The sequence below is a fragment of the Mustela putorius genome, unplaced genomic scaffold (genome assembly GCF_011764305.1).
Source record: "Mustela putorius furo isolate JIRA1106 unplaced genomic scaffold, ASM1176430v1.1 tig00000145_pilon_pilon_pilon, whole genome shotgun sequence".
Lineage (NCBI taxonomy): Eukaryota > Metazoa > Chordata > Mammalia > Carnivora > Mustelidae > Mustela > Mustela putorius.
In genome coordinates this window covers 36,766,790-36,790,237 of record NW_025421294.1, presented here as the reverse complement: position 1 = coordinate 36,790,237, position 23,448 = coordinate 36,766,790, and the positions used below count along the sequence as shown (strand labels likewise).

Below are 23,448 nucleotides of genomic sequence, written 5' to 3'. Positions count from 1 at the left end.
AAATATACAGCTTAACTGCTGGAAATAATGACAACAAAAATTTTATTTCTACAATGTGGAAAGAGTTCCTGTAAATCAATAAAAAAAAATGACTCAAGAAAATAATTGAAAAAAATGGCCAACAGTAGTAGAACCTTGCTGATAAAATGAAAGTAAGAAAAGATGAAAGGAAGGTAAATTAAAACACAAAGAGGCAAACGTTTTCACTTATCAGATTGGCAAAAATCAAAGTTTGATGATTACACAGCTTAGTCGCTTTTACATTGTTGATTGGAAATGCAAATTGATAAATCTCTTTTTGAACAGTTTGGTACTATCAAAATGAAAAATGCATAAGCCCTTTGAACTTATATTTCCACGTCTAGGACTCTATCCTATAGGTAATGCATACTAGAACAGTATATTTTTTGGAGGTTTATTTACCCATTCATTTTAGAGAGATGGAGAACAGCGTGTAATGGAGAAGGAGGCAGAGGGAGAGGGAGAGAGAGAATCCTCAAGCAGACTCACCGCTGAATGAGGAGGTCCATGTGGAGCTCAATTCCAGGACCCTGAGATCATGACCTGAATTGAAATCAAGAGTCAGATGCTTAAACACTGAGCCACCCAGGAGCCCCAAGAAAAGTAGGGTTTTTAAAAAGATTTTATTTATTTAATTGACAGAGAGAGACAATGAGAGAGGGAATACAAGCAGGGGGAGTGGGAGAGGGAGAAGCCGACCTCCTGCTGAGCAGGGAGCCCGATGTGGGACTCAATCCCATTTCCCCTGGGATCATGACAGGAGCGGAAGGCAGACGCTTAATGACTGAGCCACCCAGGTGCTCCCCAAGAAAAGTATTTTTTATTGCAGATTTAATTTATAAAGAACTAAAAAGAATTCTTTAAAAAGAATTTACCCCCCCCGCCCCCCCCCCCGTATATCTGTCTCAGGGGAATAAAGACAAGTTATATTCACCAGCAGAACAGAATACTAGCAGCCACAAGAAAAAATTAGTTACATTTATGTGTCTTAAAAAAAAAAAAGATTTTATTTATTTATTTATTTATTTATAGGGAGAAAGAGAGAGAGTGCAGAGGGGAGAGGGAAGGGGAAAGAATCTCAAGCAGACTCTGCCCTGAACTTGGAGACCACCCCCCACCCCGTGGGGCTCCATCTCACCAGCCTGAGATCGTGACCTGAGCTGAAATTGGGAGTCTGAAGCTTAACCACCTGAGCCACCCACATCCCCCTAGTTATATTTATATATTCTTATGGATATGTTTTGAGTACATTAAATATCAAATTGGGTTGCAGAATTTGTATTTTATATATGGGTATATTCACATATAATTATATGGATTTTGGGGGGAAGAATAAAGAAAATGGTAACAAAAGCTCCTGGGGAGGAGAGCTGGGGGAGTGGAGTCAGGAATAAATGACATTTTCCACAGTACATCTTTTAAGACAATTTCCTTCTTTTTAAACTTATTTATCTTAAGCTTGTATTGCCTTCAAGAGACTTTTAAAAAACCACCATCAAGATAAGCCCTAATGTAATGAATAAAATGCTGCCTTTATAGAAGGAAAGAGACTCAGATTGTGGACATATCAAGGCCAGTATCACATGTCAAAAATGCACATTTCTGAGCCTCACTCCTCTGCTTGGAGTTTACTAATCAAAGGTGGGTATCGTTTGAGATGGAGCCCAAGTGACAGTCCAGTGAAATCTCAGCGCACACGAGGGGACTGGAGCTAAGCCATCAGTGGTAAGAAATCTGAATGGGGTGGTCAGTAGAGCCCCAGGGAGAGCGGAGTGGGATGGACTTGGTCCCACACTACCCAGGGATAGAACCTCAAGGCTCCTGACAGCCACTCAGCAAATTTGCCTTCTTGATTTTCCCCTAACCTGTCTTGGGGTCACTGGGAATGCAGCCTCCTCAGAGCAGCCTGCACACTGGCTTGCTGGTTGAAGGTCCTTCCCTATCTTCGATGGCCTGAAATGGAGATGTTTCATATCTAGTTTCCCCAGAGCTGGGACTCTTGCAGCTACTGATCCCAGACTGCTTGCCCTATGGGGAGTTGGGCGGGATGGAGCCCCAAAGCTGTGGATTTGGTGGTGCATAAGTGGCCAGGCCTGGGACCTCTCAGGCCACTAGGGACCCTACCCACTTGCTTAGCCGTTGGACTCCTAGGCTTCCACCCTGGGTGTGTCTCTAGCCTTCCACCCTGGGTGTGTCTCTAGCCTTCCAGAGGCAGCTCTGGGCCTCTGCGTCTTTGCTCTAAGCGGGATAGAGCACGGCCCGCAAGGGAACTGGGACACGATGTCCAGGGCAACCTCCCTCCTGCTCCAGAGGCTTTCTGTACCATGCTTCTCTGGCCCTCCTGCCCTGAGAGTCCTTAAGGAGATGACAGCCACTCACACTGCACATAAGCTCTGGAAAAGTTCTGGGTGTTCGTTTTTCGTTGGTGTGTTAAAATATGACCAAAACCCAAAGAAAGCAAATGGGAACATTAAAGGTATTCTTCCCTTCCAAAATACTTTCTGGGGTTGGACAGAGCATGCTTTTCCTTATCCCTACAATGGGGGTGTACAAGCACCTTTGTTTTTGTTTTTGTTGGTTTATTTCATAATTGTTTTATATTCACATCACTGAATATCCTAACTATATATTTTCAAAAAGTATTACACCATAAAAACGATGACAAAACCCAAAACAAACAGGTAAAAAAGCATACAATGTAAAGTGTCCCATGCCTCTCTCCCAGCTACCCAGTTTCCTTTCCTAAAGGCAAAGTTGTTAGTGGTTTTATTTATTTTAAAAATCAACTTACTAAGTCAGACTGTACCTAGAACAAAATGAACACAGTTTAAGTGTACGTACAGTTCGATGACTCTGGACACATTGAGAAGCCCCTGTAAGAACCGCCACAATCAAGATAGAAAACGTTGGCATCACCCCAGAAGATTTCCTTCTGCCTCTTCTCAGTTAATTTCCATTCCCACTCAGGAGGTCACCAGCTTTTAAAAAGTCTATCTTTCTAGAGACATTTCCTGCCGATATCAGTATTATTATACATTGGTGGTTTTTTTTCCCCTTTTCTAAGAGCATCTACATTTTTCTAAGAGCAACTCTTTTGCATTTTTGCCGTGGACAGTTTTCTTGTTAGTATCTTTGTGTAAGTCACTTTCTCATGCTTTGGCGGGGGAGGGGGAGAAGTATGTTTCTAAAACCGTATTTGTCTTGCAGCCCTAGACATCGCCCGCTTTAAAACTCGTGTTAGGATTTGCCAAATCGGAGGGAGTCGTTTTCAAACTTCCGCTGTCGTTTTCGGTGAATTTGGTGAATTCAAATTTCGGTGAATGCTGCTCTCCAACCACCCCCGCCCCCGCCGCCGGGGCAAACCGCTTTAGCGAAAAGCGCGCAGAGGCTGAGAGAGCCCCGAGGCTGGAATCCGTTCCTCAGGGTCCAGTCACTGAAGGTTACAGCTGGAAAAATCAGATGACATTTAAGTCAGATGGACGATGATTCGGAACGCCACGAGGAGGAAGATGGATTTTCTAGGGACGGTCCATACCTGCCTGGCTTGGGCGCAGCTTGGAGAGTGGCCTTGGAAGAACCCTGGGTGTGGGCACGCAAGGTTGGGAGAAGCCGAGCTGGGCGAAAGGCCGGCCACCCTTTTTTTGTGCAAAGCTTGAGGTGGTGGGGGTGGGGGAAGGCTAGCGAGGCCTAGAGCAGCGCGGTTGGGGCTCGGGAGGTGGGGAGAAGAGTCGAGTCCTGATCTGCGCGGCGTCGCTGGCTCCGGCGGACACTTGGGTCGCCGCGCCCAGGACTTCCAACCCGGGTTGCTGCGGCCTGGTCTGTGTTGAATTTCAGTTGGAAATTAAGGGAGAGATGGAACCTTCCTATGGCCGCCACCGTTCCTTCTTCAGCATCTTCCTTTCTCGTTTTGTCTTTCAACCTCTCTGAGAAACGGCTGCGAAGTTTTCACCGACCGGCGGAGCACGCTGCGAATGCGTAGATGGCAAATTGCTGCGTAGAAAAAAACCATTCGATTCCGGGTATGAGGCTCAATCAGTATTTTTTGAGAGAATCCCCAGGGCATGGCTCAGGGAACCCAGAGGCCAAAAGCTGCGGGATTCAGTGCAGCAAATTCAGTGCCATCAGGGATATCGCCGAGGACATTCTATGGTCCCAGCAAACTGGTGAAATGGCGGAAATTCAGACACAAAATGAGCGCACGCCAAAAGGTTGTGTTGACCTAGCTCCATATTTTAAGTGAACACAGGACAATTGTAGACATTCAAGCCCTTAAAAAGGAGCACAATGGAGCATTTACGTTGTAGACGTGTGGGGGACACATTGCCAGCGACCAGTAACCGGCTTAAATGTGCTTACTGGTGCGCTTTAAATATGCTGAGATGGCACGGGTACGCATTCTCGTACTTCAAGTGCACACTTTCTTTGTGTTCTAAGTGCACGCGCTCAAAAAGTTTCAAAGGGTACAGAGGATGATCCCGCGAAATGCCCCTTCCTCCCCTCTTGGCTCCCGCTGCACTCCAGAGCTGTTCTTGGCACGCACGCATTTCTGCACCCCGCGGTGTAATTGTGTCTCTGCGCTCCCGGCACCCTAATTGGACGTGGCTTATGCAGACCCTCCGTTGTGTGTGGAAGGCTGTGGCCTTGTATCTTTAGGTAGGGAACATCTTTTGTCTCTCGGCAAGAAGCTTTCCTCTGGGGAAGATAAAGTAATCGATAGGGTCTTTTAAATAGCTCCGCGTTTCCTGTCGGGAGAGGAGTATCAGCGCGCGCACCAAATCTGCTCTGGTATGTCACCTTATCTCCCGTCCCCGCTGTTGTCCCCAAACGCCGCCTGTCAAGGGAGACGCCACCCGCATTAGGACCCAGACTGGGGCCTTTCCGCTCGGGGTCACACGCTGCGCCCTTGGCCAGGCCCCCCCGCCCCTTGGGGTTCTGGGAGGGAGAGGAGGGGGGGCAGCGTGAAGGTGTGGGGGCCCCAAACTCCCAACCCGGACGGCAGAGGATACTAACAAGCTGAAATCGAAGTATCTAGGGGAAGCCTTGGGATGTAACACTCGCCTCTCCAGGAAAGGGAATTTTTTTCCCCCAACCGCGAAAATAGTCGATCTGGTCATTAGGCTAGTGACAGCAGCGCTTTGACGACTATGGGCAACCTTGTTTGATCGTGTCTGGAGGAAAATCAGGTTTAGTGGCCTCCAGGCGACTCATGTCCAGTCGAGGAGCGAACTCCGGAGGCGTAAGGGTCAGCGAGACCACCGAATCTGGCCACCACCCGAGCCTGCGGAGGCTTCACTTTCTCGTTCTGAAGCAAGCTGGAGTCAGAGGTGACTCCAGCCCGCCCCGCGGCAGGGCGCAACCCGAGTTGCCGACCTCAGTGGACCTTCCATTGGTGGATACTTCTGCAAGCCGGGCTGGGCACAGAAATGTTTCTAGGTGTGGGTAGACCCTGGGCCTCTGTCATATCTAAGCACTGTGAATCCACATCTGCTTTCTCTCTTTCTATATTGAAGTCGATTGCATCCAGGTTAAAAAATAATATTTTTAAGAAAAATAATTTAAACAAAAATACCAAAAAGCTTTCAATCCCCCTCCTCCTCACCCCGGAGGTAGGCACACAACCATCAACCATCTGGATAAGGTGGGATCCAGCCTCCCTTTATTTCCAGCCTCACCATGACCCACGGGGGCCCTGTCTCCTGGGAAGCTGGTGGAGAAAAAGTTACTTCTTGGCTTTAATACAGACTTGCTCCCTTCCAAGTTGCCCAGGATCATCTGGATTATTCAACTGCTGAGAGAGGACCACCCACCAAAACACATCTAGGGGAAAATGCACCCGCCTTGGGAAAATTTGGGTTCCCATTTATCAGGGTTTATTCATCCAAATAGGAACTCCTGTGGGGAAGTTAAATAGGGGAAAACATCACTTTGTCCCCCATAGGGAGGAGACATTTCTGAATCTTCACATCCTTTAAGGCCCTGGTCTAGGCCTTCCTATTCCCTGTGGGCCTTTCCATATTATCTCAGCCTTAATTGAAAACATGAAACAATACTGAATTTGATTATCATCAATAAAAAAGGTTGGTGGCTGGGGAGGGGATACTCTGGCTGTGTTTTCTTGCAGGGTGTTCTACGTATCATGTGCTATGCTGGAACTAGCAGAATGTGAATTGCACATCACCATGCTGTCTTTGAACCATGGCTGGATGTCCTTCATCTCCCGGCCATTGGAGTTCCGCTGCTTACCTAAATTATTCAATCCTGGGTAGACCCGGAAGTAGCCCTCCAACATGGGGAGGGCTGTCTCCCTCATTCTTCTAGGACAGGGGACCCTTGTAGAGGGTTTCTTCTGAATGAACACTTTGGTGATTTCTTTTCTTCTGACAAATGTGTGGGGAGGGAGATAGGGAAGTTGGAACATTTAGAATTTGAGAGTAGTTAGAACAGCCACGGGAGGAACCAGGTATGGGCCCTCCAGTACATTACCTTCTCCCTAGATGTGGCAGTCAACAGCTACGAGCTTTCAGCCCTTTTCCTAATGGAAAGCTGTACTTCCTGTTCATTAGAAAGGGTGCCAGGTGGCACTGGGAACAGTCCTCAGTCAGTTACAGGATCCTGAGCTTGGCAGTGACTCTGGGAGACTTACTGGGAGTAAGAGTGAGCTCTGCTTTCTCCTGTAACAGCCCCTGGGCTCACATAAGCCCCTGACCCTGTCCAGCAGGGCCCTTACTGAACACGAGTGTGTGGCTTTGTAGCCTTCCTAGTTTTCGGAAACGTATTCCAGCATAACACAGAAGTACACAAAATAAAAATGAGCAGTCTGGTGATTTTCACAACCTGAACACAGCTGTATAACCAGCACCCAGTTCAAGAAGTGGAACGTTACTTGTACCTAGAAGCCTCCTCCTTTTCCAAAACCCTGTAAAATTGCTATTCTGACTGCTAACAACATGGACTAGTTTTGCCTGTTTTTGAACTTCATACATATCTAATCATACAGAATGTAGACTCTTCACATCTGGCAATTTTTACTCAGTGTGTGCTCGTGAGATTCTTCTCCATTGTTTGTAGTTGCGGTTAGCCCCTTGTAACTTCTGTGTAACATTTCATTGTATGAATATACTACTATTGACCCATTATTTCTTGATGCACATTTAAATGGTTTCCAGCTTTTGACTGTTGTGACTAGTGAGTGCTACTTCGAACACTTTAGTATGTGTCTTTCGGTGAACACATGCACACATTGTTATTGGCTATATACTTAGGAGTGGGACTGCTGGACCATAGGTATTCTTTTTTTTTTTTTTTTTTAGTCAGAGAGGCAGGCAGAGAGAGAGAGAGAGAGAGGAGGAAGCAGGAAGCGCCTGCTGACCAGAGAGCCTGATGTGGGGCTCGATTCCCAGACCCCGAGATCATGACCTGAGCCAAAGGCAGAAGCCTAACCCACTGAGCTACCCAGGCACCCCGGCCATAGGTATTTTTTTTTTTTTTTTTTAAGATTTCATTTATCACAAGTAGGCAGAGAGGCAGACAGAGAGAGAGGAGGAAGCAGGCCCCCTGCGGAGCAAAGAGCCCAATGTGGGGCTCGATCCCAGGACCCTGGGATCATGACCTGAGCCGAAGGCAGAGGCTTTAACCCACTGAGCCACCCAGGTGCCCCGGCTATAGGTATTCTTAAATGCAACTTTAGTAGATTCTGCTCAATTATCTGCTAATTTACAATTGTTGTACCGACTTACACTGGCAGTGGATGAGGATAACAATTGCTCCACATCTTCATCAGCACTTAGTATTGTCAGTTTTTAATTTTAAGCCATTCTGGTGGGAGTGTAGGGCTGTCTCAGGTACTTTTATTTTGCCTTTCCCTGCCAACTAATGAAAATAAAGCACCTTTCCAATATTCTTTGCCTTTTTGAATATCCTCTTTTGTGAAGTGCCCATTTAAATCTCTTCCTTTTTCTTACTGATTTGTGGGAATTCTTTATATATTTGGATGTGAATCCCTTGTTGGATAGATGCTTTTTCTGAGTATCATCTCCCAGTCCATGGTTTATATTTTTACTCTCTTAATGCCGTAGCACCCATATCGCCTCTGGTCTAGTGACATGTTTCTGACCTTGAGGTAGTAGCACAGTTAGTTTTTATATCTGGGTGTTTGTGGCTGAGGTGCCTTCCTGGGCTCTAGGCAACCAGCTATTCTGTCCATGGTGAATGCCTTGAAGACAGAAGCTGGGTCTGATTCAGCTTGCTTTCATCACAGATGCTAGAGTGTCATCTTTTCTCAGAATATTTCATCCATTTAATAGGGGAAATCCCAATAGGAAGGACCCTTTGGAGCTGAATTTATGATATATATATATATATATCCCTTCTCATACACAGAGCTAGGTCAAATATCTGTGGAGCAGTTTAGCAGAAGAATTTAAATTGTAGGAGTTTTCCAAACATAGACAGTGTAAATGTAACCATGCAGCTGAGACCTCCCAGTCCCGGCGCAGCCCTGCCTCCCCCAGTGGGTCTTCCTGGATTTCTGCAGCTCAGGAAGAGCCGTTGTCCTCTTGAAACAGAAGTGAAACACAAATGAACGTAATTTTGTACATTCCTCCTGGAAAGCAATGGAGGAATTCTCATCTTAAGGATCTTTGCAAATACATACAGTGAAAACAGCATATTATAATTCTTTTAAATTCTTTTTATTATTTTCAAATGTCTGTAATCCACCTGTATTTTTTTAAAATCTATCACATGCAAGCAGGTTTATCTGACTGTTTATCTGCTGAGATCTTAGCTTTGTCTTGTTGATTTCTACGAGCTCTTTATATTAGTAACCCTTTGTCATTTTATTTTATTTTATGTTACAGATACTTTTACCATTTTCCCATTTGTCTTCCTAAAACCTTCATTTGTATTTTTAGGCACCTGATGATTATGTGTAAAGGGGATACTCAAACATTGGTGAGGTTTTGATTCCCAACTGGGACTGGCCAAGGGTCAATGGCAGAGTGAAGAGTGGGCACCATAGCAGCTGCCCCAAGGCAGTGGGGATTCCAAAGCACAAAGGTCATTCCTACTCTGGCCCAGTAGAGCGTGAAGAGCCCATAAGTAGCTGACATTAGAGACTGGCAGAACTCAGAGTGCTGCCTTTCTTGAAATTTCCATCCCAGGCCCTGAGGCTGGTGAAGACTGGTTGGAGATGGGGACAAAGGAAATTCAGAGCAGGTAAACCAACAGAAAGAGGTGAGGAAAGAAGACTCATGGAATTTGGGCTGGGGGGGGTGGTTGGGGAACCTTCAGAACAAAGGAGGGCATCAGAAATGATAGGCAGTGAGTCGTGTGGGCAATGATTTGGAGCTCAGACCCTGGAGTTGGCTGTTGGCTGTCCTCATCTGTAAAATGGGGCTGTAACTCATATTTCCTCAAAAGATTATCAGATGGCAATGAAATAAGATAGTGTTGTAAACGAGAGTCCCAGATTCTTAGCCATTCCTCCCCTTGAGAGGTTGGGTCTATGTCCTGGCCCCTTGAATTGGGCAGGTTTGCCCCTGCTTTGACCAGTACAACAATAAAATACATGCAGTGACACCATGTGACTTCTGTAGCTAGGTCAGAAAAAGCCATATAACTTCTTCCTGCTTGCTGGAGCACTTGTTCTTGGAGCCACAAACTACCACACGAGAAGTCTGCCTACTCTGCGGCCTCTATGCTGTGAGGAAGCTCGAGCCACATGAAGAAGCCATGTATGGGCACAGTGGTCGACAGTTCCAGCTCAACCTGTCCTTCTAGTCATTCCAGCTTGGATGCCAGACCTGTGAGTGTTGAAGCCTCCAGACAAATCCAGGACCTAGCTGGCCCAGTTTTCACAGCTAAGGCCCCACACGTCACAGAGCAAAGACAAATCATGCCTGCTGTGACCTGTCCAAATTCCTGATCCACAGATTCAGGGAACATAATACAATTTTTTTTTTTCACACCACTATGTTTTGGGATGGTTTGTTACACAGCAGTAGATAACCAGAGCATTGTTTGAGCAAAATGGACCACATACTGTTTTGCTTGGTACCAGTGCTTAACAAACAGTGGCTCTTAGCAGTATTATTGGCAACAGAGTTGTCCCAGAGTAGAGAATAAATGGCTTAAGGGAGAAAAAGAGAGAGGCCTGCTAAAGGAACGTTGATCTGAGATGATCTTAGGCCTTCCTCCTGGACTGTGTCTTCTTTTCAGCTCCACTATTGGCTCTCCTTCCCCTGCCTTCAGAGTTCAAAACTGCAAATGCAGGTAGTCAGAGGGCCTTAGCAGTTTCTCTTTTTGCATCTCCCTCCCCTTGAAAAAAATCCTTGGTGTGGTTGGCAAGGGCTGTAGGCTGGCGTGGAGCTTAGGGAATGTGGAGGCGGGGAGCAGAGCAGGTGCAAGAAGCCATTTCGTTGCTTAAACTATAAAACCATAGTAATATAGGATTCGTAATACAAATTACACAGAATAATGACAACACCTTGCCCCTGGGTGCTGCTTTTCAGTTTAAGTGCCTGTCTTCCAGTGCGTGGCCTTGTCCTCAGGCATTTGAGGGCAGAGGATACATTCTTAGCTCACTTCCGGGCTGGGCGGGCAACACATGCTTGCAGACGGGTAAATAGGAGATCTGTGGAGCATCGACTTTATAGCAAATCCATGTGCTGTGGGCAGTGCCTCTTGAACAGGAAGGGGATCTTTTTGTGGCTATGATTCAGAATTTTGGTGGAGCCTGTTCAAGTTTACCTGTTTGTCTCTCCCTCCCCAGGAACTCAGGGTCACATCTAAGCGACATTGCATCTGGGGGCTCAGACCTGCTGAAGAGAAATCCTTGAATGTAGCAAAAGCTGTAGAATTTTCAGCGGCAGCAAAACTGGCTGCTTTTACTATTTTACTGTTCTCTGGAGATGGTGTCCCAGCCCCAACGGCATCCTGGGGTAGGGGGCAGGGGCGGGGGAGTTTGTGGAGAACTGGGCCTGGGACTGTGCACCAGATCTTATGGGTTTCGGTGGTAAGCGCTGCCTAGCACTGTTGGGAATCCCAGAGCTTTCCCTCTCTGAAGAGTGGCGGGCAGAGTGGCACTGAGAAATTTTCCTCAACTTCCAGAACATCTGGGCAGATGGCTCCTGCCATCTTGGTGAGCACACTCACTTCTCTTGCTTCTCACTCTGACCTTCTGCGGTGGGGAGGCTGCCCCAGACCCTCTGGGCATCCCTTCTTCATTCTGTTTTGCTGTTTTTCTCTACTGGTTGCTTTTTCTAGGGAACCCAAGAGAGAGGGAGGGTGGTTGAAGGAATTGAAAGAGAAAAGAGAGATTGAGAGAGGAGATAGGTAGATAGAGAGAGCCAGCACCGCCAAGGGGAAAGGAAGTTTCTAAGTCCTGGGAAAGGGAAGGCCGGGTGGGGGTGGGGAGAAGGAAAACTAGCTAGCTGTTTCTGCCACAGGGAGACTGACAGCGGCCAGGTGTCAGGAGAGGACAGTGGGCATCAGAGTATTAAAGGACAATTAGCTTTGATGAAAACGTTCATCTGCTTGTTTAACTAGTGTGAGGAGGACTTTCTTTTAATCAGCAAGATGTGGCTTAGTGGGGGGTGAAGGGAGCTGTCAATCTTTTTTTTTTTTTTTTAAAGATTTTATTTATTTATTTGACAGAGGGAGAGAGATCACAAGTAGGCAGAGCAGCAGGCAGAGAGAGAGGGGGAAGCAGGCTCCCTGCTGAGCAGAGAGAGCCCGATGTAGGGCTAGATCCCTGGACCCTGAGATCATGACCTGGACTGAAGGCAGAGGCTCAACCCACTGAGCCACCCAGGTGCCCCAATCATTTTGTGTCCAAGGGAACTCGTGTGTGTGAAGCAGGGAAAGAGCACTGCGGAGGACTCCAGGGGATAACATGTCTCTCACCAGCTTTGTGAGGTCCTGGCCCCTTCCTTCATGTGTGACCTGGGAAGAGCAGGTCACCCCCTTCCCTGCTTGTCCTGAAAATTCAGTCTGATCCCTGCCACACCCCTGGCTCAAGACCCAACACAAAAGAAGAGCTCCATGACCTTAGTGTTTTCCTCCACCTACCCATCTCTTAACCCTCCCAGCCTTCTGCCCTTTTTTGTAAAATGGGGATAATCACACCTGTCAGCTTCATTGGTGGTTGAGAGAGTAGGAGGGCTCATTGCCTACAAAGGTGTTATAGACATGTAAGCAATAATCTTTCACTATTGACAATATGTTTTTGAAGAAATTGCCCCCACCCCCGTTTAACATTGAATTGTGAATTGGATTATTGGAAAAGCACGTAATAACCAAAACCAAAATCAAATAGACACAAAACCTCAACTTGAGGGAGAACCTTACTCCACTCAGATGCCCCAAGGTCATCTCTTGGATGGTGGAAACAGAAATACCTTTTGCATTCCCAAATAGGGACAGGGGCTGAGGGGGGCTCTGGTCCCCCAGGCAGGGCTCTCTCTGATTTGGAGGGTAGATGCAGGGCTAACATTGGACAAGGCAATCATTACCAATGGATGACCTGCTTTTTAGTTGTGGTCTCTGGAAGCATCTTTCAGTAAGTACTGTGAAAGAAGAGTAGCCTTCCTCTGGGGTAAGGCAGGGGAAGGCCCAAGTGTTTGGATTTCCTGTCGTCCACTTTTTGTCAGTACGATTCTGGGTGGAGTCTAATCCTAGCCAGGAATCTGGCAGTGGAAATTTGGCTAGAAAAGAATGACATCCCTTTGTATCTCTGTTTGGTTTAGAATTCTCTTGGAGTTCTTGCGTATCACAGATTCTTGGACCCTACCTCACCAATCCTTATTTTGTAGGGTTCAGGAGTCTGTGTTTTAAACCTAGCACCCCTGGGCTATTTTGATACATTGGTTTTCCCATCTGTATTTTGTCACAGCTTCAATCTGAATATTCTAGAGCACTGCCTTGTTCCCTGAGATAACAGACTTCTCATGGATGCACCATGGCTTCCTGTTTCTAGATAGGTAAGGAAGCTAGGTGACCCTCAGGAAGCTTGCTTCTGGTGGCTGGCTAGGCTGGAGCAGTCCTGGGGTCAGCCAGCCAGCCCCTGGAGCTGATGGGGATCAAATTTTTTTAAATGCAGACACTCTTTAGTGGTGAATTGATTAGAATACTATGTTCCCTCACAGTTCATTTATAGGCTGTTAGTTTCATATTCCATGTTCTGGCTCCTCATTTTTAAAATTTCATATTTTATTGTTTTATAAAATTAAATGTATAAGTGAATGTATTTTCACTGCAGTAGTTTCTAATTCTACATAAGTGACTTCATTTCCCTAAAACCAGTTCCCTACCCAGAGATAAGTCTAGTTATCTGGTGTGCCTCCTTCTAGCCTTGACCTGTTCTACAATAATACAAATAATATAAATACAAATACAAAAAGCCACATGTGGCCACTGAGCCCTTGAAATATGGCTAGTAAGAATTGAGATTGCTATAAGCATAATTTTGAGTTACACAAAAAAATGTAACTAAAGTTAGTTGTAATTTTAGTTAGTACTAAAATGTGGAATATATCATTAATAATCTTTTATGATTTACATAATATTTGGGATATATTAGTTTACATAAAATAAATTTCACTTTGTAAAAATACAGATATAGGAAAATTATAAATTACATATGTGACTTATGTTATATTTTTATTACACAGTGTAGTACTAGACCTTTCTTTATGCACTTTTATACATGGATCTATATGTCTCCATGTATAATTACAAAGGAAAGATGACTGGAATCATTCATGTTGCATTGATAAGTCTTCTTCTTCTCTAACCAATCTGCCTTGGAGATCTTTCCATGTCAGTCCATATAGATCCACTTTTTCTTTTGAATCAGTGCATAGTATTCCATATTGATAAGCCTTTATTAACCATTTATTAATCCATTTCCTATGGATGGATATTTGGCTTGTTTCCATGTTTTCCCTGTTACAAACCAAACCAATGAACATCTTTGCCCATTGGCTTTTTTTAAATTGAAATACATTTGATCTCTTTGCCTTTGTAATCCCTGCATGTCTTGGCTTGTAGGGCTTTCTGAGGTTTTCCAGATTCTTACTGAAGAGCATAGGTGGTGACTGGGCCAAAGACAGACTGTATAGTCTGTTGTTCAAAAGGGGACTTTTGAGGGGGAAAGGCAGTGATATCAGTAATGATTCTGGGCAAACTGGGGCTGTCCTCCCCAGGTCACCAGCGCCATAGAAGGAGTCCTGGTCTGAACCCTCATCTCAAACAAATGCTGGATCCTCGTGTCCAATTCGACCCCCGCCTTCTATCTGATCACGTGTGGGGACTGGGCTCATCTTTTGAGGCTGGGAATGGGAAATGGATCAAAATCTCTAGAGAAAGCTCAGTGAATGGGGAGACCCATTTGCTGAAGGCTTTGCCTCATGCAATCTCCTTGTACAGTGGATGGTGGACAAGTCAGCGGAGGCTTTAAAGAGGTTGATTTTACTCTTGACCACTCATTGCTAACTCAGGGACAACTCTGAGCTGCTGTGACCTCGAGGTGAAACACCCCAGATCTTGTTACTGGTTCCTTCAGGAAACCTCCTCTGTCTTCCCGCCCTCCTTTCTGTGACTAATTTCTGAAATCTCTGTAACCGAGGAGGCATTGGATGAGGTTTCCCACTCTGGGAGGGCCGTGGGTGCCAGACTGGGCCTGGGCGGTGGTGATGGTGGGTGAGGGGTAAGACCCCTGTGCACACCACATGCCATCCCTCAAGAGCAAAAGCAGAGGCCTCCGGATTGGGTGGTCGCAGCTGGTGGGGTGTTGGGATAATCTTGCTGATGACTGGGTAGATATGAACCTCTTGTGTTAGTGGATTCCAGAAAGCAACGTGCTCCTTGATGAAAAGGCCATGGTCATTGTCTTGTGGGATCTGCCTGGCCCGGCTTTGACAGTTCTCAGCTGCTCCATAAATCTCCCATCAGTTCCATCTGGCCAAAAAGATGTCATCACCATTTTCTCAAGCGATGAAGAGGAAAGGTCAGCGATGAAACAGTTCTGCCACCCCTGTTCAAACCAAGGAAGATGAACTTGAATTTTTTTGCAATGGGAAGTCAGTGTTATGTTGGGTTGTTTATGCTATGGTGATAGTTTATATTCACGCATTAGAGACGATGACAATGAGGGTGATTATGGCTTAGGTATTATTGGATACTCTGGACACCCAGATACTTAGTTCACAAGCAACTAGGAATCTGAATGTTGGAAGGAACATTAGTCCCGTTAGTTGTTTTCAGAGTTTTGTTTTAGAGCAATGGGACCCTTATCACAAATTATTTTTTATGCAGAATCCCAGTTCCTAAAACAGAAGGACTGAGTGTAGGGGGTGGTCCACCTGTCCTCATGGTGCTTCTGTTTGTACGCCATCATGTTCAGATTCTCTACCCAGGCCCTAAGTCCCCCCTGGAGCACCCCAACCATTAGTTTTTAAAGTTTATTTATTTATTTGTTTATTTATTTATTTGACAGAGAGTGAGAGAATACAAGCAGGCAGAGCAGCAGAGGGAGAAGGAGAAGCAGGCTCCCCACTGAGCAGGGAGCCCAGTGTGGGGCTCAATCCCAGGACCCTGGGATCATGACCTGAGCTGAAGTAGTTGCTTAACCAGCTGAGGCACCCAGGGCGCCCCTCAACCATTGATTTTTAATGTCCTGGTTCTGGCTGGCATAACTCCGGTGAGAGGAGCTTAGTGCCTGGAGAAGCTGCCTCTCCCTATGCCAGGGTCAGGCCAATGGGCAGAAAGATTTACTTGAATACCAACAAAGTCTTCCCTCCTTGGCTCCCAAATCTGCCTCCAGAAGGTGCAGTAGCTCATTTGGTGTCCACCCTGGAGATGGTGGAGTTGCCACTTCTGTGCTTAAAGAATGACTGAATCCTTTTGTCGGACTATGGGGTTTGTCAGGGATCTGGTAATGTTCATCTTGTCTCAGATTGGACGGATACTGTAACGAGCTGTGGAGGTCACACATCTCCCTCCTTTAGTTGCTTGAGAACCTGATTGGCTCTGGGTGGAGGAGGGGTGGGAGAGGCTCTGAGCCCCGCACCCTTTACTTGCGGTAACTCCTCCAGCCCAGGGCCTCCCTGGTTCCTAGGGACAGCCTTGGGCTTCACAGTCTCTCTGTGTAGTACTCTCAGCTGGAGATACTCAGGTCACAAACTGTCTCGGCGATTTCCAGACTAAACAAAAACAAAAACAACAAACCAGATGCGTCGTCATCAGAGAGGGCTCACAGGTAGCTTGGGAACTTGACTATGACCTACCTCTGGTTTTGCCTTGGGGCTGCAGAGCGCGGTGCTGTTGGAAGACAGGGATTTTAGTGGCCTCTGTGTACTTACGGATGGCGGTCACCAGTAGGGGTTTGGTCTGATTTTACTTCTTAATCAATGATAGAAATTTAAGTTCTGGGCTGAGGATTAAAAATTCTGTATGGACTCTGCTAGTATTTTTTTTTAAGCCTCTAAAAAAACATTATTTTATGTAACATCGATACTTTTTCCCCTGATAATATTTTCAGTAGCAAAAACAAAAACAAAAAAGTCCTCTGGTCCCTCCCTTCCAGCTCCCCAGGAGGGCTGCCTGCCTTCTTAACCAGGGCTGGCTTCCCCTCCTGCCCCCTCCTGCCCCCTCCTGCCCTTCTTGCCTGTTCGGTTGGGCAAGAGCTGCAACTCAGTTTCCTGCCCCTCTGTGGACCACTGACATGTTTCTGCTGAGAGGGTAAGGGTTGTTCCTATGAAACTCCATCATTAAAGACAGAGCGCTGTTCTTAGGTGAATGGCCAGAGACCCAGGGAGAGGTGGACGGAGAGAGGGAGAGAGGTTTTGGCCTCCACCAACATTCACGCTGGTGTCCCCAGCACACATAGGTATTTGCTCTGATTGCTTACTTTTTTTTTTTTTTTTTTTTAGGTTTTATTTTTTTAATTTGACACAGAGAGAGAGAGAGAGAGAGTAAGAGAGAGAGAGTAGGAGGGACAGAGGGAGGAGCAGACTCCACGCAGAGCAGAGAGACTGATGCGGGGCTCGATCCTAGGACCCTGGGATCACGACCGGAGCTGAAAGCAGATGGTTAGCAGGCACTTAACTGGCTGAGCCACCCAAGCACCCCTGATTGCTCACTTTTAGGGTAGTGGACTTGTTAGCATATGAATTGCCGGTTGCCACTCCTCTGTTTTTGACTCCATTGGATTGGGCGGGGAGCTGAGAATTTGCATTACTAGCAGGTTCTCAGGTGATGCTCCTGTTTCAGGCCATGCTTTGAGAACCACTAGCTTAGCACTCCGGTGGAAACATATTTAATCTTACTTCTTGTAGTAGATTATTTCCTAGTCACAGATTCCTCCCAGCCCAGTACACACACTGCTTTGAATGTGACTTTGCTGCCCCTTCCCATCGGACCTGAGTCTGTTCCTACACTGTCTACAGTCGGGGCTGATTTTCTGACTTGCTTTGGCCAATAAAATGTGATGGAGGTTACCTTGGGTGAGTTCCAGAGCCCAGGTCTCAAGGGGCCTTGCATCTGCAGAACTCTGCTCTGAGACCATGATGGAAGGAAGCCGATCTGGCCTATGGGATTGAGGACTAGAGGCCACATGGAGGAGAACGTGAGTGACAGCATCTTGAATTTTCCAGCTCTGCACCCTGTAGCTTGGGTTTCTCAACCTTGACCCTACTGAGATTTGGTTCCAGGTAATGCTTTGTTGAGGGGGGCTGTTCTATATAACATAAGATGTTTTGAGGAATTCCTGTCCTCTACCCATTAGATGAGAAGAACACTATCCGTGATATCCCCAGACATTCCCAAATGTTCCCTGGGGGCAAAGTTCACCCATGGTTGAGAACCCCTCCTCTAACTGAATGCAGCCGCGTAAGTGAGTTTGGGGGGAACCAGCGGAGGAATCATCCAGCCAACCCACAAAATCCTGACAAATAATAAATTGTTGTTACTTTAACCCACTGAGCCACCCAGGTGCCCCATATTGTTGTTACTTTAAACCAGTAACTTTTGAGTAGTATCTTTTTCAGGGATAACCTAGATCCTTCTTTCCTGGTCATTTCTCCCAAAGCTCTTTCTCTCTGTAAAAATCGGCGTCATACACTAAAAGTGTTTGCTACTTTTTCATTTTACTTTTATATTTATCATTTGACTTTCCTGTGAAGCAGTTTTACATTGAAAAATCTGTCCCCAGTAGAGGGATGAAATGAAAAGCAAGACCTTAAGTAAGTACTGAAGGTCATGTAGCTTCTCGGAAAAGCCAGCCTTTTTGATTCCTAGTCCAGTTTAAGCCAGCCCCTGAGGTCGGGCTGATACAAACCTTACTCTGTGACTTGAGACAAACACAATCTCGGGCAAGTCACTCAATTTACATGATCCTCAGTTTTCTCACCTATAAAATGAGGCAAGTGATATCACTTACCTCACAGGTTCTTACATTTTTTAAATTAAAAACTTTCATTTCTTTTTTTCCCCCACCATGTGTTTTTTATGGGGTTTTAATGAGATAGAACATAGCAGGTTGGTAAAGTTTTTCTGGAAAGTACCAGATGGTAAATATTTTCGGCTTTGCAGACCATATGGTTTCTGTGACAAGTCCTCAACCATGGCTGTAGGTGACAGCAGCCATAGACAGTGCATCCTCCAATGGGTGTGGCTGTGTTCCATGAAGACTGCGTTCATAGTCAGATGTAGGCCACATGGGACCCATGGATCTCAGCTTGTCGACCACTGAGAGAGAGCATGGAAACATCTTGGCCTTTGGTACAAGGGAAGCATTCAATAAATGGTGACTATTATTGTTAATATTATACTTTATTTACTTCCTTCTTATTCTTTACTCTTTATGCTTTATCATTACTTGATTCCTTCAGCAGTCTTGTTCTTCTGCTTTCCATTTTTACACTTCCTCTTTCAGCACCGATAATTGGTTCCATCTATTGGGATGTGATGAGAAATTCAGTTCTGTTCTGGCCAGCTGGGATAGCCAGCTCCCAAGATAACACCCAGGGGTCCTTGCTTCCTGGTAATCTGGAAGGATACGAGGCTGTGCAGAGAAGACTTGAGCCCCCACCATGACTAGGGCTGACCTGGTGGCCAGTAGGGTATTGTAGAAATGACTATGTATGATTTCTGATGCTCAGTCTTAAAAGACACTGTGACTTTTTCCTTGCCCCCTTTGGAGCACTTGCTTTGGGTGAAACTAGCCACCATGTTGTGAGGAGATTCAGCCCTGTGGTCTATGTGGCACAGAACTGAGGCCTCTTGCCAACAGCTAGCTTGAAATTGGTGACCATGTGAGCAATCTTGAACGTGAATCTTCAGCCTTCAGATGACTGCAACTGCCTTCAATCTCGATACCTTAAGCCAGAACAACCCAATTAAGCTGTTCTTGTATTCCTGACCCAATTACTGTTTGAAATAATAAATATTCTTTGGTTTTTAAGCTGTCGGTATGTGGGGTAGTTTGCTACTCAGCAACTGGTAACTAATACTCCAACGTAATAATTGAGAGTGGCCCTATATGAGCTGATTGCTGTTTAGCTTGCATAAGAATAGAAGCTGGCTTTCAGGTGAGAGACTGCTGATCCCCTAATGCTTTGAGTAATAGGATAATTAGCAAAACTATGACCACTTGGCCACTGTTGCTATGATTTTGAGGATCCTCTGACCTCAAATGATCTGACTTCAACCTGACCATCTAGTTACATCTTCCAGAAACACGTCATTGCAACCTATATTGTAACCAAGCCAAATTATTAAAAGTGTTATTTGTTTGTTCATTTGTTTATTTAAAGTAGGCTCCATGCCAGTGTGGAGCCCATTGTGGGGCTTGAGCTTATGACCCTGTGATCAAGACCCGAACTGAGATCAAATGTCGGACACTTAACAGACTGAGCCACCCGGCTGCCCCAATTATACATGGTTAATATCAATAAAACTACCATTTTTTGCATACTCGCACCGTGCTATGCCTGTTCTTATTTAATTCTCAGGACAGCCCTATGAAGACTGTCCTAGTATTAATTCCAGTTTATTCAAATCAGGAAACTACTTTTCAGAAGGTTACAGAGCTAGAATTTGAACTGAGCACACTAACCTTTAGACTCTGAACTTCTCAATACTCAATGCTTTTTGTCTTTGCTTCCCTGTATTTGATCATGTAGTTGGTTCCCTCTTCTGGGCATTCCCTTCCTCCTTCTCCAGCACGTGAGCACTTGCTTATGTTTCAAGACCCAGCTCAAATATCACCTCCCTGTGACATATTCCCTGACATTCATAGCTAGGGACACATATTTCTTACAGGTCTGTTAAATGACAATCATTAGTCCAGAAGCTGGGGATGCACCAGAAAAATAAATCAAACCCCAAAAGAACAACAAAAGTTTCTGCTTTTATTTATTTAAAAAAAGATTTTATTTATTTATTTATTTGACAGAGAGAGAGAGAGAGAGAGGCAGAGAGGGGGAAGCAGGCTCCTTGCCCAGCAGAGAGCCTGATGTGGGGCTCAATCCCAGGACCCTGGGATCATGACCTGAGCTGAAGGCAGAGGCTTTAACCCACTGAGGCACCCAGGTGCCCAGAAGTTTCTGCTTTTAAAAAGATAACACTCTAGTGGGAGAAAATGAACAAATAGAAACAGATTCAAATAGTGAAATAAGATCATTTTTCGGAAGTAGAACCCACTGATATGCTGATGGATTGGTTTGGGGGAACAAAGGAAGGAGAAGACTTGAGGCTAACACCTTAGTACTGAGTGCCTGGCTTAGGTAACTACAATCACTTCCTGGGGTGGGGAAATTTTCAGTCTTATCTTTTATTTCCTAGAACATGATATGCATAGTTGCTCAAAAATGTTTGATAACTTCCAAATCCAGAGCCTCTGTAGGTCTCTCTCTATTTTTTGTTGATTTTTCTATTTTTCCTTTTCAAAAATACTGCTTTATACCCCTCATGCCTTTTTATTTTTTATTGTGTTTTGGGCATTGTATTTGAAAGTTGCATGCAGGATTAATTTGAAGCCTCTGATGATATTTTCTTCCCAATATTTGTGTTTGTTTCTACCAGGCTCTGGGGAACCATGATCTAGGATTACTTAAATCTAATTTGGGGGCTTTAGAATACTTGAAGCTGAGCTGTGGTCCCCATAAGCATTTGTCTTCTTCTGGTTCACACTTCCTTGTAGAGAGCATCTTTTCAGAGTTTCAAACCTTTCAAGTCCCAAACTCTTGGTGGGCCTTAGATAGAATCTCTGCTCCTTTATCACTGTGAAGCTGTCCAAAGTGCCACTCAGCCTCTCAGTCATCCTTGGTAGAATTAGCAAATGCCCCCATGTCTTCAAGCAGCTCAAAGAATGAACTTACTTCTTCTGGGCCTCTTTCTTCCCTTGGATCCTGGCTGCTAATTCTCCATTATTTTGTGAGCTCTCTGGTGTCTTTAAGCAGGTTTTTTTGTGTGTTTGTTAAACTAAAGAATCATCAGTTCTATTAAAAACATAAAACAAATGTTCCTAAACGATGAAGTAAGCTGACAATATATTTCACTGGATTTATCCCTTTTCTTTTTCAAAAGGTATTTTGGCAGACAAAATTCTCATGAAGAAACCCCTTCCCAAAAAGGCCTATTTAGATTTTCTTTCCATTTATTTCTACCTTTGTATGCCTTAGTGGTAAGTCTTCATACCTAAGGCAAAGTGATCACTATTTAGGAATAATAATAATAATAGTAGTAGTAGTAGTAGTAGTAGTAGTAGTAGTACATACTTGTACGACTGAGAAGAGTGGGTCGCTAATGTGTTCCTACTTTTGAGTCTCCTGATACTCTCCCAGTTTAAAATGTGCTGGGGAAAGTAACAGAACTTAACAATATTCCTCTTCTTTCTGTGCTCCAAGAAAAATCATGAATGTTTTCCATTTGTGCAGTTAAGGATTTGCTGTTTCTGCAACTTTTATTTGTCCTCAGCAGAATGGGGTTTGGTCCGAATTACCTAGCCTGTGATTACTGGTGACAGATGTTCGCTCTTCCAGATTTTGGTTCTCATCTCAGCTTGGTCACAAATTATTTGTAGGACTGTGGGTCCCATGTACTGTGCTTTCCTCGTTAGTTAGAAGAGGACAATAGCACTGGGCTTACTTGCCTTGCAGATTACTGTAGGAGCAAATAAGATAAGCTACTTGGACACAGGCAACCTAGTCCAAATGCAAAGTGCTGAAGTTTGTTTCTCCTTGATTCTCACCCCAGGATTACCTGAGGCATCTGAACTCCTTGGAAAGAAGGGCCCTGCTGACTCCCAGCTCTGGATGGTGGTGCCCAAGGCAGTTTGCCTCAGGCAGTCCCTCTGGGACTTCCGAAATCATCAGAGCTAGCGAACCTGAAATCTGGATCATCGGGTGAGTTTTTATCATACTTTATTCACTCCTTTTAAAAATGTCTTGCATTTCAGGAAGTATCCCTGGCCTCTTTCTTTAGCTTTTGTCCCTAATAGCTTTCCTGGAGCCGACCCACAGTGTGCAGAGGCCAGCAACCAGGGACTAAGCTAACAGAAAAAGTCCCCAAGCCTTGACCTCTCAGCTAGCCACCCCCTAGGGCCCCTCTGGGTTGCACTTTTATTTTGGCCTTTGTGAACTGTGCAGAACCAGGGCTGACCCCGCCGATCTGTGGATGTGTGGCCAAGACAGGTCCCAGTGTCCTGCCGGGGCTGTGCGTGTGAGGGGAGCCTGGGATGCGATGTGATGGCATTTGTGACAGGGTGAGGGAAAGAGATTGCTGGCTGGGCCTTCAAGGGGTGCGATTAGATTACAGCTGGAGTTGCCTGTCTGGCAGACATCGGAGACCTGGTCCTGTTCCTTTCGTATGCCGTGGAAGCCATATTTACATGCTGGCCAGAGGGGTTCATGTCTGGAGCAGGGGGCACCGGCCCAGCGAGCGCAGAGCCAAGACACTAATTCCGTAGTTCTGCCCTGTGCATTTGGCTTTTTATCCTGGACTTTGTTTCCTTATCTGGCTTTCTGCGTCTGAGCTGATGTGTTTCCCCAGTGCTAAAATGTCTGGAGAGAAAGACTGCCGACTACCTGGAGTCTCGTCACTCTCAGCCCATCTTCTTACCCCCTCCTTGCTTTCTGTGCACACACACATGCCCCTGCAGAGGTGGGGAGCAGGGTGGTTTGGGGCAAAGACCTTGGGCTTTGGCTTCTGAGTCACCAGATTTGGATCTTTGCTTGGCTGCTTCTAGCTGGGTGATCTTTCACGAGTTAGTTAACCTCTCAGGGACTCAGTTTTCTCATCTGTGAAATGGAGGGTGTGATATATCAGATGTTGTGGGGGCAGCTTTACATGAATACATCCTGTTTCTAATACACTTTTTGGCACAAAGTGTGTCTTCCATGAATGGCATTTCCCTTCTCTTTTTAT

The 23,448-nt window shown here is 45.5% G+C and overlaps 1 protein-coding gene across 1 annotated transcript in view; it reads left to right on the top strand.

Moving 5' to 3' along the window:
- Positions 1-22,340, top strand: part of BNIP1 (BCL2 interacting protein 1) — an 88,239-nt gene extending 65,899 nt beyond the window's left edge. Inside the window, exon 8 of the transcript XR_001180965.2 lies at positions 22,279-22,340. The gene's annotated coding sequence lies outside the window, so the exon portion shown is untranslated. The remainder of the gene's footprint in view (positions 1-22,278) is intronic.
- Positions 22,341-23,448: the final 1,108 nt, after the last annotated feature.